General features: G+C 37.6%; 1 long non-coding RNA gene across 1 annotated transcript; it reads right to left on the bottom strand.

Moving 5' to 3' along the window:
- Positions 1-10,664: 10,664 nt before the first annotated feature.
- On the bottom strand, positions 10,665-11,573 carry LOC148761843 (uncharacterized). Its single transcript, XR_016027585.1, has 2 exons — positions 11,335-11,573; positions 10,665-11,263 (listed from the first exon to the last, which is right to left on the bottom strand). It is a non-coding gene; the product is annotated as an uncharacterized LOC148761843 (long non-coding RNA).

The raw sequence follows: 11,573 nt of genomic DNA, 5'->3' as shown, positions 1-11,573 counted from the left end.
GACAGTGCATTGAAAGCTGTAATTTTCTTCCTCCTTATTTTCATGCTATCCAAACCTGCAGACTCAACAAACAAGCTAGGAAAAGGTTATGAGTACTTATTTAAATAGAAAAATACAACTAACTAAAATAACAACTCAACTTAAAAAGATATAACTTGGGTTGCCTCCTAAAAACACTTCTTTATAGTCACTAGCTTGACTATGATGCCTTCTTTTTGTTGTCTACTAAAGTAATTGAGGATCTTTGGCGATCTAATTCACCTCCCAAGTAATGCTAGAAAAGTTATCCGTTCACTCCGAATGTTCTGGTAGCTTCACTACAAATATCTATTGCACCACACAAAAAGACCTTAACCACTTTGTAAGGACCTAACCACTTTGATTTTTGTTTCCATGTAAGGAGCTTGACTGATTTGGTCAGTAACACTTGTTGTCCCACTTTAAAATCAAGATTAACTAAAGGTGGTGGATCATGCTTATCATAACATTGCTTAGTTTTGATATGTAGAGGCGGTGGCTCTAACTCAAGAATTTGTGCTAGCTTACTTGTAAATGGTAGAGTAGGATTACCTTTACCTTTATTAACTGAGTCCACTTTGTAGCACACATCAATAAATTTTTGGAATTGTTTGTCAAGTTTTTCTTTCTAAAATCTTTGAGGAAAAGGTGGCGGGGGTGTAGGAGCAATTTTTAATTGTGATTTTTCTTTTGAATCTCCAATAGATTTTTCAACCACAAATTTTTTTTTTTTGGCATCTTTTTCTATTTCTTTCTCATTAGATTGAATTGAAATTTCAAAATTCAAATCCTTACTGCTTACCTTTTTTCCATTGAGAAGATGGATTGCCTTACAATGTTCCTTACCTTCTCTTCTTGGATTGGGTTCAATATCATCTGGCAAGGTACCATGAGGCCTAGTATTTAAAGCACTGGCAAGTTAACCCACTTGTGTCTCAAGATTTCTAATTGGAGCTGCTTGATTTTAAATGGAGGCATCAGTCCTTGTCATAAAATGCATCGGTCTTTACTATGAATGTATCAATCTTTGTCATGAACTGCATGAACATATCCTCTATTAAAGGCTTTTTCTCTAGCATAGGGGCTCTAGATGGAAATCCAGGAGGAAAGTTTGACTTAGCCATTGATGAAGACCTTTGGTTGTTATTCGATGAAAAATTATGATGATTCCTCAAACCAGGATTATAAGTTTTAGAATAGGGATTGTTTGTTGCCTATTTCTAAAAAATTGACATGACTCAGAATAGATGGGACAATTGTCATTGGAATATCCTTCCCCACAAAATTCACATGTCATAAAGGAGTTCTGAATAACATTAACACTTAATTTATTTATTTTCTTTGTGAAAGAACACAATTTTTTAGAAATAGTGTTCATCACATCTAATTCATGAATTCCAGTAATTTTTCTTGTACCTAATCTCTCAGATCGTCATTAATAATTAGTAGAAACTATCTCCTCAAACAAATAATAGGCCTCATCAATGGATTTACTCATGAGTGCACCTCTAGTGGCAGCATCAATAGTAGTTCTAAAATGTCATGACCCGGAACTCTCATCGAGCCCGTGACAAACGCCGCGACGTCCAGATAGGCACTCATTACCCCGAATGCTGATCGGAACCCCACAAGGCTTAGCATCAGCTTCGGCATCTCCCCGGTGAGCGACAGTTATTAAATCTCGCATTTCAAGAAATCATAAGTCATTTCCAAATTAAAACAATAAAATATTATTTTCTGGCTCACAGGGGCATTTTCGTCATTTTTCTTCAAAAATACCGAAACCTGTCAAAAACATGGTGTAAAAGATAGATATGTTCATACATACTTTAAATTAGATAACTGAAGTATCAAATTACTTTTACAGTGACACGTAGGCCCCCAACTGACCAAAAAGGTGTAGGGCTATGAACCCTTACTTTCTAGGATGTAACTCCGAGATTAATTCTCGTCTTAATCAACTATCAACAAACTGTCCTGAGCCTGAAAAAATGCATAGGAAGAGGGGTGAGATTATGATTACATAATCCCAGTGAGTAAACAATTACCATCAAAAGCATCTAAAGCTGAGTAGATGGATACAATATAAAAACAATATATTTCAATAATGTTCATAATGCAAAATTCGTTTCAATCTACACCAAATAATTTTTTTTCATCAAAATTTCCCTGGCTTATGAGTTTCTTAAACTTGGCCCCTACCAGAATCATTCTCGCGGGTACCCTCTTCAAGGTATCCCACTAAGACCGCTAAGGCTGTTAAATGATCCATACCCATGAACACGTTTTCGCATCTGACACACAACCATTCCTTGACGTTGGCTGAGTCTCACTCTCACGTTGTGACCCGAATGTGAGGTGCACTCAAATCTTACCTCAGGAGATACTTCATCCAACATCTCCCCCTAGAGGTAATTATATAATTGGGTTACCGTACCCCTCTCATAGGCAATCCACGAAAACCCCCACCACTGCAGTGACCATTTAATATACCACCAGACCCATAAAATTTCCAGTAGCATAATATGGCGAATAAAATTTAATCCAATCTACCAAGACCAATCAAAAAATGTTCATATATTTCATGCCAACCCAAAAATTTAGCCATCATGCTACCATACTGTCATAAGTCACAATTTCAATAACATATAAAATCATAAATTCAACACAGTCTCCATATACTCAATTTTCCCAAAACAATATTAGATTTCAAAACCAATATAAATCTCATTTTTATTAAAAAAAATATTTTAATTGAAAAACATAATATTTTATAATTTAAACTCACCATTTAATAAAAGCATCAAACAAGTATAATTACTCTAGATATTTAAGACGATAAATTGTCCACTCACAGCATTAGGAGTAGAAATACTCCTATTTTCAGTCCACGGGTACAGTCCTTTACCCGTATCCAATGACTCACCACTTAGCCATAATCCATGACACATATTCCAATTAAATTGTGTCTAACAGTCATAAGCTATTTCAGGCTCAATATATATGCATGATATGAAATGAAAAATGCACGGGTAGCCATCTAGACCCGGTATTAGCCTAAGTCAATTTTTCATCCGATAAATTTGCCAATGCGTCCAATTTCACTTCAACTTGCTCCATTTCTTTTCCAATCCCTCAATTCACCAAGCACAACTAATTAACACACAATTAGGCAAATTTAACTTCACTTTTCTTCTTGGAACTTTCGGCCAACAATGGTACACTAACTCCGTGATTTTTCCTATTTAATTTTCTCTCCATAATTCATTAATTCTTACACCAAAAACTATTATTTCTTAATCAAATCACCTAGAATAACATCCCATTCTTCCTCATTATTCACTTAAAAAATTCGGCTATTGACGGGCACCAAACCTTTGGTGGTTTTCTACATTTGTTTTCATGCTACACATCATTAATTACCTAAAAACACTAACATACCTAAAAATCAAATCAATCCAAGATCATTCTCTCTCCATACCCATTTTGACCAGCCATGAATTCATCATGAAAACATGTAATTTAACCATGAAAATTAAGGAAAAATGCATGGGTAAGGTCAATCACTAGCAAAATCAAAAAAATTTTACCTTTGCTTGATCAAATCCTTGAATTCCAACACTTTCTCTTTGATTTTTCCCACCTAGGGTTTGTTCTTCCTTGGTTTCTCTTCTCTTCTAGTTTGGCTGATCACTATGGGAGAAATGGGCTGATTTTTTGCCTTTTTATAAAGAAATAATAAAATAATAAAAACATGACACATGGCATTTCCTTATTGGTTCAAATTTTAAATATTTGACTTTTAATTCTTAATTCTCCACCACACATTTCTCATGTTTATCCATTTCCATGATGAATAAAATCCCTTGGTCTTGACAAGTGTTGGGGGTGAAAATTTACCGATTTGCCCCCGGGATGGCAAAATTACCATTTCGCCCCTATACTCCAAATTATATCGAAAATTAAAATTTTTCACTTCTAAACCTCAAATCATACTCCAATACTCAAATCATACTCCAATAAGTCAAATGGGGCCAAAAAAATCTTTTCTAAAAATTCTCATTTTGTCCTCAAGTGGCAAATGACTATTTTACCCCTAAATAGTAAAAATTTCGATTTGACTCCAAATTGATTCTCGAACTCCGAATTACCATTTTGAGTCATCCCTAGACTAGGAAACTCTTAATTTCACCTTAAAATTCCTATTTGAACCAGTTTAAGGCTTAATCGACTTAATGGTACCATTAGGGGCAATATCGTCTTTTAACGATTCCTCGAACTTCCTAAATATGCAAACATTCTATTGAGCATGTAAATGACGTCGTAATTATTTTATAGAACAGGGTTTGACATAAAAAGTCCCAGCAAACCATTATGAAAAGTCTAAACTTGTAGCCACTTAGGTAATCCATAGTGAGAACACCTTCTTATCAAATCCTTTGACCTCTCCCAAGCCTCATATAGTGATTCAAAATCGAATTGCATGAAAGAAGCGATATCATTCTACATTTTTGTTGACTTTACAAGTGAGAAGAATTTTGCTAAGAATTTTTTAGCCAAATCATCCCAAGTATTAATGGAACTAGCAAGAATCGAATTTAACCAACTCTGTGCTTTATCTCTCAATGAAAAAGGGAAAAGCCTCAATGTTATGGCATCATCAATAACACAATTAGCCTTGAATATATCACAGATTTCCAGAAAATTTACAATATAAGCATTCAGATCATCATTAGGCAAACCCCCAAACTGAATAGCAGTCTAAATCATCTAAATGATTGATGGCTTAATTTCAAAGTTGTTGGCTTGAATAGGAGGTCTTCGGATACTAGAGTGGAGATTTTGTAGTCGTGGGATAGCATAATCCCTCAAAGGCTTAGTTTCTTCCTCTTGTTGATCAACTATTGTTTTACTTAGAGCATAATCTTTTTTATTTTTCCTTCGAAGTCTTTGAAAAGTTTTTTCAATTTCTAGATGAAAATGAACAATTTCCAAATTTCGAGCTCTTCGCATAAAACGACTAAAAGTACCTGAAAAATTAAAGAAAAGGAAAGTCTGGATTAAAATTAAGAATGCTTGGTATTAATATTAAGAAGAAAGAACTAAAAATCAATTCTCGGCAACGGTGCCAAAAACTTGTTGTTCAATTTTCTACCCACGCATGTATATGTATCGTAAAGATAATAATGCAACGACCTTTCCCCGGTCCCTGCCGGCGTCTAAGACTTCCGAAAAAGACCCGCCAAGTCTAGAACAAGCCTGTCTAGAATTTGCTCTTTAATCCACTACATTCAATCACCATATAATATTGATACTTTCATATACTAACTTGAACCATAAATATAAAAATCAATACAAACTTTTTCCTTTTTATTCGTAAGTATATGCATTAAAATCTATAATCTCCAAATTAATGCTTATATAAAAATTTAGAATTCGTTTACAACTTAATAAATAAAATGCTACGACTTGACCTCTAGCAGCGGAGCGACTCGGAATAAAATGCTAAGAGATGCCTTTACCTATTCACAGTGGACCGAACGCGTCACTGACTACACGCTAGGCTGATCCCTATCTACAAAAGGGGAAATAAAAGGGTGTGAGTCTTATAGACTCAGTGATAATCATCGACTCAGCGAGTAGGGCGTAGATGGAAAACAAGCAAACGGCAGATCAGTTGAATATAAAAATGCAAGATTATAAAAGCAATTCGTTTCAAATGAGGGTTATGCCTTATATAAAAATCGAGAATTTCTTATACAGTATAAATAATTGAGATAATAAAATTTTTCGCATCAAAATATATTAATAATCATTTTCGAATCAAATCAATAAAATTTAGCAAGCTCCCGCGAAACTAAATAATATTTAAAATCATGCACAAATCATAACTCGCCCCATATGTGAGAAATTACAGATTCATTTCCCGGATAAACAAATAGGGAAGCTACGAAAAACCGTTTAATTCCATTTTCACCATGCAACAAAATATAATTCATAATATTAAAACTTATTTCAACTCATATAAAATCATTACATTTTTGTCAAAATAAACATGGCTTATGACTTTCTTAAAAACTCGGCTTGTGCCAAAATCATTCTCATACTCTGTTGTCAGGGATACCTTGGCCTGGGGTTATTCCAACCGAGTCTGCCAAGGCTGTTAAAAAGTTATGTAACCATTTCTCATGTTTTTATTTTGAAAAATATAGTTGTTCCTTGGCATTGACTGAGTTCACCCTTACGTGATGGTTTGGCGTGAAGTGAACTCTAAAGTCATACCTCGGGAGTTACCTTACTTGCCTCTCCAACCTAGGTAAAATATAACGGGGTTACCGTGCCCCTCTAATAGGCTAGTCCACGGAACCTGCCCACTGTAGCAAGCTAACCCACTATATAATAAAATCTCAACCGCATGACATGGCAATTATATCACAATCCAGCCTATTCATGCCCACATTATCATAAGCCATTCAATTCGAAATACAATTTATAACACAACAAGTAGTAGTCTCTAATTACTCTTGAATTTCTTGGTTAAAATGAAATCACCTTTTAAAAGAATTCAAATTTGATCTTCAAGGGGATATTTTAAATCTTTCTCAAAATATCGGTCCCCACATCAAGTTAAAACTCTCTTTTCGTAAAATGTTCATTGTAAATATTTGCATGATATTTTGTAACAAAATAGCATGGTGAATATGTAATAAATTTCATTAATGCAAACCACACAAACAATAAGGCACAATTTCCTTTGATGTAAATCTTTTCGAAAAGCTTGTTTTGCCGGTTTAAAACACTTTACGTATAATATATATATATTCCAAATAATTTCTAAAAATAACTTTCACCCACAATTCATTAAAATTCTATCGACGCATACTTTTCATAAATTTTGTTCTTCATGTAAAATATACATACATGTATATATATATACAAAATTTTTAAAATTGTCACCCCCTACTCACCTCATAATAGTGGGATATTACTTCACTATTGATTCGTACGCGTATATAATTATTCCTATTTGTCAGGCACATACTTCGTTCAGCACGCCTCTATGACAAACATTCCTAACAACAATTTAAAGTCAGTATACTTAAGCACACATTTGTATGGGTAGCAACTTAATTAAAAATTTCTTAAGCAACTTGCATATTTTTCATCTGAACCCTGAACCCAAAAAAAAAAAGTTTGAAAAATGCTCTCAACCCAAAAGTTTTTCCTCCTCTCCCTCATCCTTAGGGAATGGCGGCTGGCCGATCGCCAGACCCCTCCCTCCACTGCCTACCCTAGGCCACCGGCAACTCCGGTCAACCTTACCACTTCGAAAAACCAACCTGCACAACTCAGCTTCCATCCAGCCACCACACCCCTATCTATACAGATCAGGACTTCCCATAACCTTTTGCCATCAAACAACCTTTGGCCGCCACTAAACAATGGTTTCCCACAACCAATACCACAAGAAAACCTACAGCAACCAGTCAAAGATGGCCTATCGCAAGCTATACGAGATGAAAACCAACAACCATTATCCCCTCGGGCCTTCAAAAAATCCTTCCTATCTGTGGCAGCAGGAGAAAAGCCGTCAGTGATTCCTCCCACGAGGAACCCATGCACTTACAAGGATAGGCCAGCTGCCATGTTTTTTAAAGATGAGATCCAAATTTTGGCGCGTCCTTTCTCCCATTCCATTGTTGGAAAGTTCACTCGCACGCCCAGACTGCAAGACGTCCAACAAGCGTTCAAGGGGATAGGTTTATCGGGTGCATATGAAATCTGGTGGATGGACTATAAGCATGTGTTGATTCATCTATCGAATGAACAGGATTTTAATCGCCTTTGGGTCAAGCAGCAGTGGTTCATTTTAAACCAAAAAATGAGAGTTTTTAAATGGACACCGGACTTTCAAGCGGAGAAAGAATCTGCAGTGGATTCGGTTTAGATTTCATTCCCTAACCTTAAGGCTCACTTGTATGAAAAGTTTGCTTTGCTATTGATCACCAAAACGGTAGGAAAGCCACTTTATGTTGATGAAGCTACGGCTAATGGGTCTCGTCCTAGTGTTGCAAGGGTTTGCGTTGAGTATGATTGTAGACATCCGCCTATAGAGAAGTACGGATCGTGATCAGGAATAGAGAGACGGGAGCCGTCACGGGTGGCTACTCTCAGAGAGTGGATTTTGCACGGATGCCAGATTATTGTGGTCACTGTTGTCATGTGGGTCATAACGAATCGGCTTGCCTAGTGCTAGGGAATAAGCCAAAGCAATATGAATCGAGTAATCTACAGAACAAGGGTAAAGGGCAACAAACTCTCTCACTGCCAGCCAGAACCGAGAATGTGGAGAAAGCCGCAAAGAGGGTAGGAGGCAATGTGAAAATTCTGGATAAAGAAAAAAACCTACTCTCGTAGGCTCCAGCAAAACCGGTACAAGGGTGGCAAGCAGTGGGCAAAATAGGAACTAGTGGAGTTAAGGATCAGTAGGGGAGAAAAATCGTTTCTGATAAGGTCCCTGATGATACTGGTGTTCAAGTTATAAACAGTTTTCATGTAAACTAGGGTGAAGAAGAAGAGGTGCAAAACTGGATTGAAACACAGGGACAAACAGAGCTTGTTAATAGTGATCTTGTGGGAAGGAAAAATCTATTGAAGGAACCAACTGAGGATGACGTACGAAGAGAAAATGAGGCAATTTTGCTTCGAGAAATGGTGGTAGAAAAAAAGGTGGGTTCGAAAGGCCAAAACGGTGAGGCAGAGCTGGCCGGTGCCAAGACCATAGCAGCAGTTTCAATAAGTTTGAAGTCTGTGCCAAGCGACGTGCAGGAGATTTTGCATGGAAATGAAAACCATGCGCAAGACGTAAAGTCCAAAAAGAACGAAAAAGGAAAGAATCCATAAAGCTTGGCCGCTAATCCCTGAATGCATGGAGCAGACGTGCAGATTTTAGAGGGAAACGTTGACCGAGTGACAATATCTGCTAGGGTTCAAACTTCTTTGGCAGCAGAAACGGGACCAGGGAAGGTGCCAACCTACTCTGCAAATTACAGACAGCAAAAGGAGATGCACAGGAGCCTATTTTCGACTATGGGGGATGCGAAAACCAAGCAGACGTGGAAAGTGGGCGTACGGTAAGTGACAGAAAAAATAAAAATCAAAAAATAAATCAAAAAAATCGATCGATAGGAGTGGTAGAAGCCATCTCGCATGGGGAGGATAAACAATACCCAAAACCCGTGACCCATGTGCCAGCAAATGTTCACGTAGATGGAGCAACAGCAACGGTAGGAAAGTTTGCCACACGTCCCTTCCCCCTTTTGGCCGGTCAACGGGAAAACAAAGTCTCAGGTGAAGGAGAGCCCTCGTCCCCTATGCTAGAGCTGGTGGAAAATGATAGATCAACAACACCAGCAGCAGGAAAGCCTGCCACGCACCCCTCCTCCCCTTTATCCGATCAGCGAAAAAGCACAGCCCCGAGTGAAGGAGAAATAGAGCTTGCAGCAACAACAGAAGGTGATGTGACGTTAATGTAGAAAATAGTGGAGGAGGCAGTGGAAGATAATAACAATGGTGCAGTTTGTAAACAGAAAAAGAGAAAAACAAAGCAAAAAGTGATCGTACGGCAGGAGGAATTGACTTTGCATGGGGACGTACAGCGGCTGTCGATTATGAGAGCAAAAATTTTAAAAAAAGATAAAAGCCAACAGCAGACGACTGCTCGGGTTGCAAAATGCAGCCTGCACGAAAAGGGAAAACAACTTTCAATGAGGGCCATTAATCGAGAAACTTGTGATGTGACAGCACCTGATGGGGCCGAGCAAACATTGGCATCAGCAGCGGGCACTCTTGCCGCAAGGCATGGGCAGCGGGACCCAACAGGGGAGACAACGGGGAGCAAGGAAAAGGATTTATCAACGCCTACGTCAGCTGATGGGACGTCAATGCAGGATTTTCGGCAAGAAGAGAAAGCAAAAAATTATTTCATGCAGTCTGAAGTATGGTTCGTGACCTCTGCGCATGGGAAAGGCCAACAAAAACCAAAAAATGGGTTGGCAGACCCGATGAACAACCCAATAGATATGCTCGGACAACCTAATGAATAGCCTAACAAATGCCAACAATCAGAAGATAGGCTCATACAGCCCAATGGACAACCCAACAATTTCCAACAATCAGAAGATATGATTGAAGAAAGTGGGGAACACAGCCCAACAGATGGACAGAACATAGATGACCAACACCGAGTTATTTCATCAGAAGCAGACATCCCCCCCACCCAAGAGTCCGTCTCGGGTAAGTGCATGTACAATAAAGAACTAAGTGATGTTCCTTCGTTTCCCTCTTTCTCTAGAACAAAATTCACAGAAATCAAGGTCCATCCTAAGATACGTCGTAGGAGACATTCAAACACTGAAGTTTCAATTGATAAAATGCTAAGTTTAGCCTCATACAAAGCCGTGGACATGTGGGAAAATGATGAGGACTCGGATGAAGATGCCATTTCAGTGAACTTTGCAGCTAGTTGGGAACACGAAAGGTATTACTAGGGCACTAATCAAGAGAAAAATCAAGAAATTTAGGTATTGCAAAATACATTTTAAGTTTCAAATTTTTACTCTAGGACTGTCTTCAAAACCCTCCTATGCTCATGTAACTTGGAGGCCCGGATCATGTCCCCCTCCTTTGTACTTTTCATTTCGTAATTTATAAAATTTAACAGGGTAGCTGGGCCCTGCATTTCTTTCCAGCTTAAAAAAAATACTTGCATATTTTTCATCCAAAATATGCACAATATTAAATTACCCGTAAATCTTAAAATATAACATTAATTTACCATTGGGCCTTTTTCATTTTTTTATAACCTTTGGTCCCCCACTTCATGGACTTTTTTCAAATTTTTTTTCCTATTTGGGCTATGCCCACTTATTTTCTATTAGGCCATGCCCATTCTTTTTTTTTTCTTTTCTTTTCTTTTTCTCTCTTCCACGTTCTTCCTTCTTGGCTCGTTTTCTTCCTCCTCCGGTGGCAGCACTTCCAGCTCTCTTTTTCTCAAAAATTTGGCAGCACTAAGCTGCCTTTTCTCCCTCAAATTGGCAGCACAATGCTGTCTAATTTTTCTGCACAAATTGGTAACAACAACTCCAATTTTTCTGTACAAATTGGCAGCAAGCGGCTCTAATTTTTCTGCAGCAAACAGCTCCAATTTTTTTGTACAAATTGGCAACAATTAGCTCCAATTTTTCTGCATCCAAAATCAGCCATAAAAACCTCAAAAATTTCAGCAATTAACCTCAAAAAAATCAGCTTTCTTACCTCAAAATTTTCAGCTTTCTTCTTCCTCCAAAATTGCAGCAAAAACTTTCTTTTTCCTTCCTCAAAGTGTAGCAAAACCATTCTCTTTACTCTTCCTCTCTCACGGTTCTTTCTCTCCCTTTTTTTCTTCATTTCTTTCTTCCTTTATTTTTTTTCTCTTTTTCTTCTTCACTAACCGACTTAACTTTTTTCTCTTCCTTTTTCTTTCCTCACATGGCTGGCCCCCACCTTCCTTTCTA

Source organism: Theobroma cacao, chromosome 7, assembly GCF_053813885.1.
Source record: "Theobroma cacao isolate CCN51 chromosome 7, ASM5381388v1, whole genome shotgun sequence".
NCBI classification, from domain to species: domain Eukaryota; kingdom Viridiplantae; phylum Streptophyta; class Magnoliopsida; order Malvales; family Malvaceae; genus Theobroma; species Theobroma cacao.
This window is presented reverse-complemented; position numbering and strand designations above follow the sequence as displayed.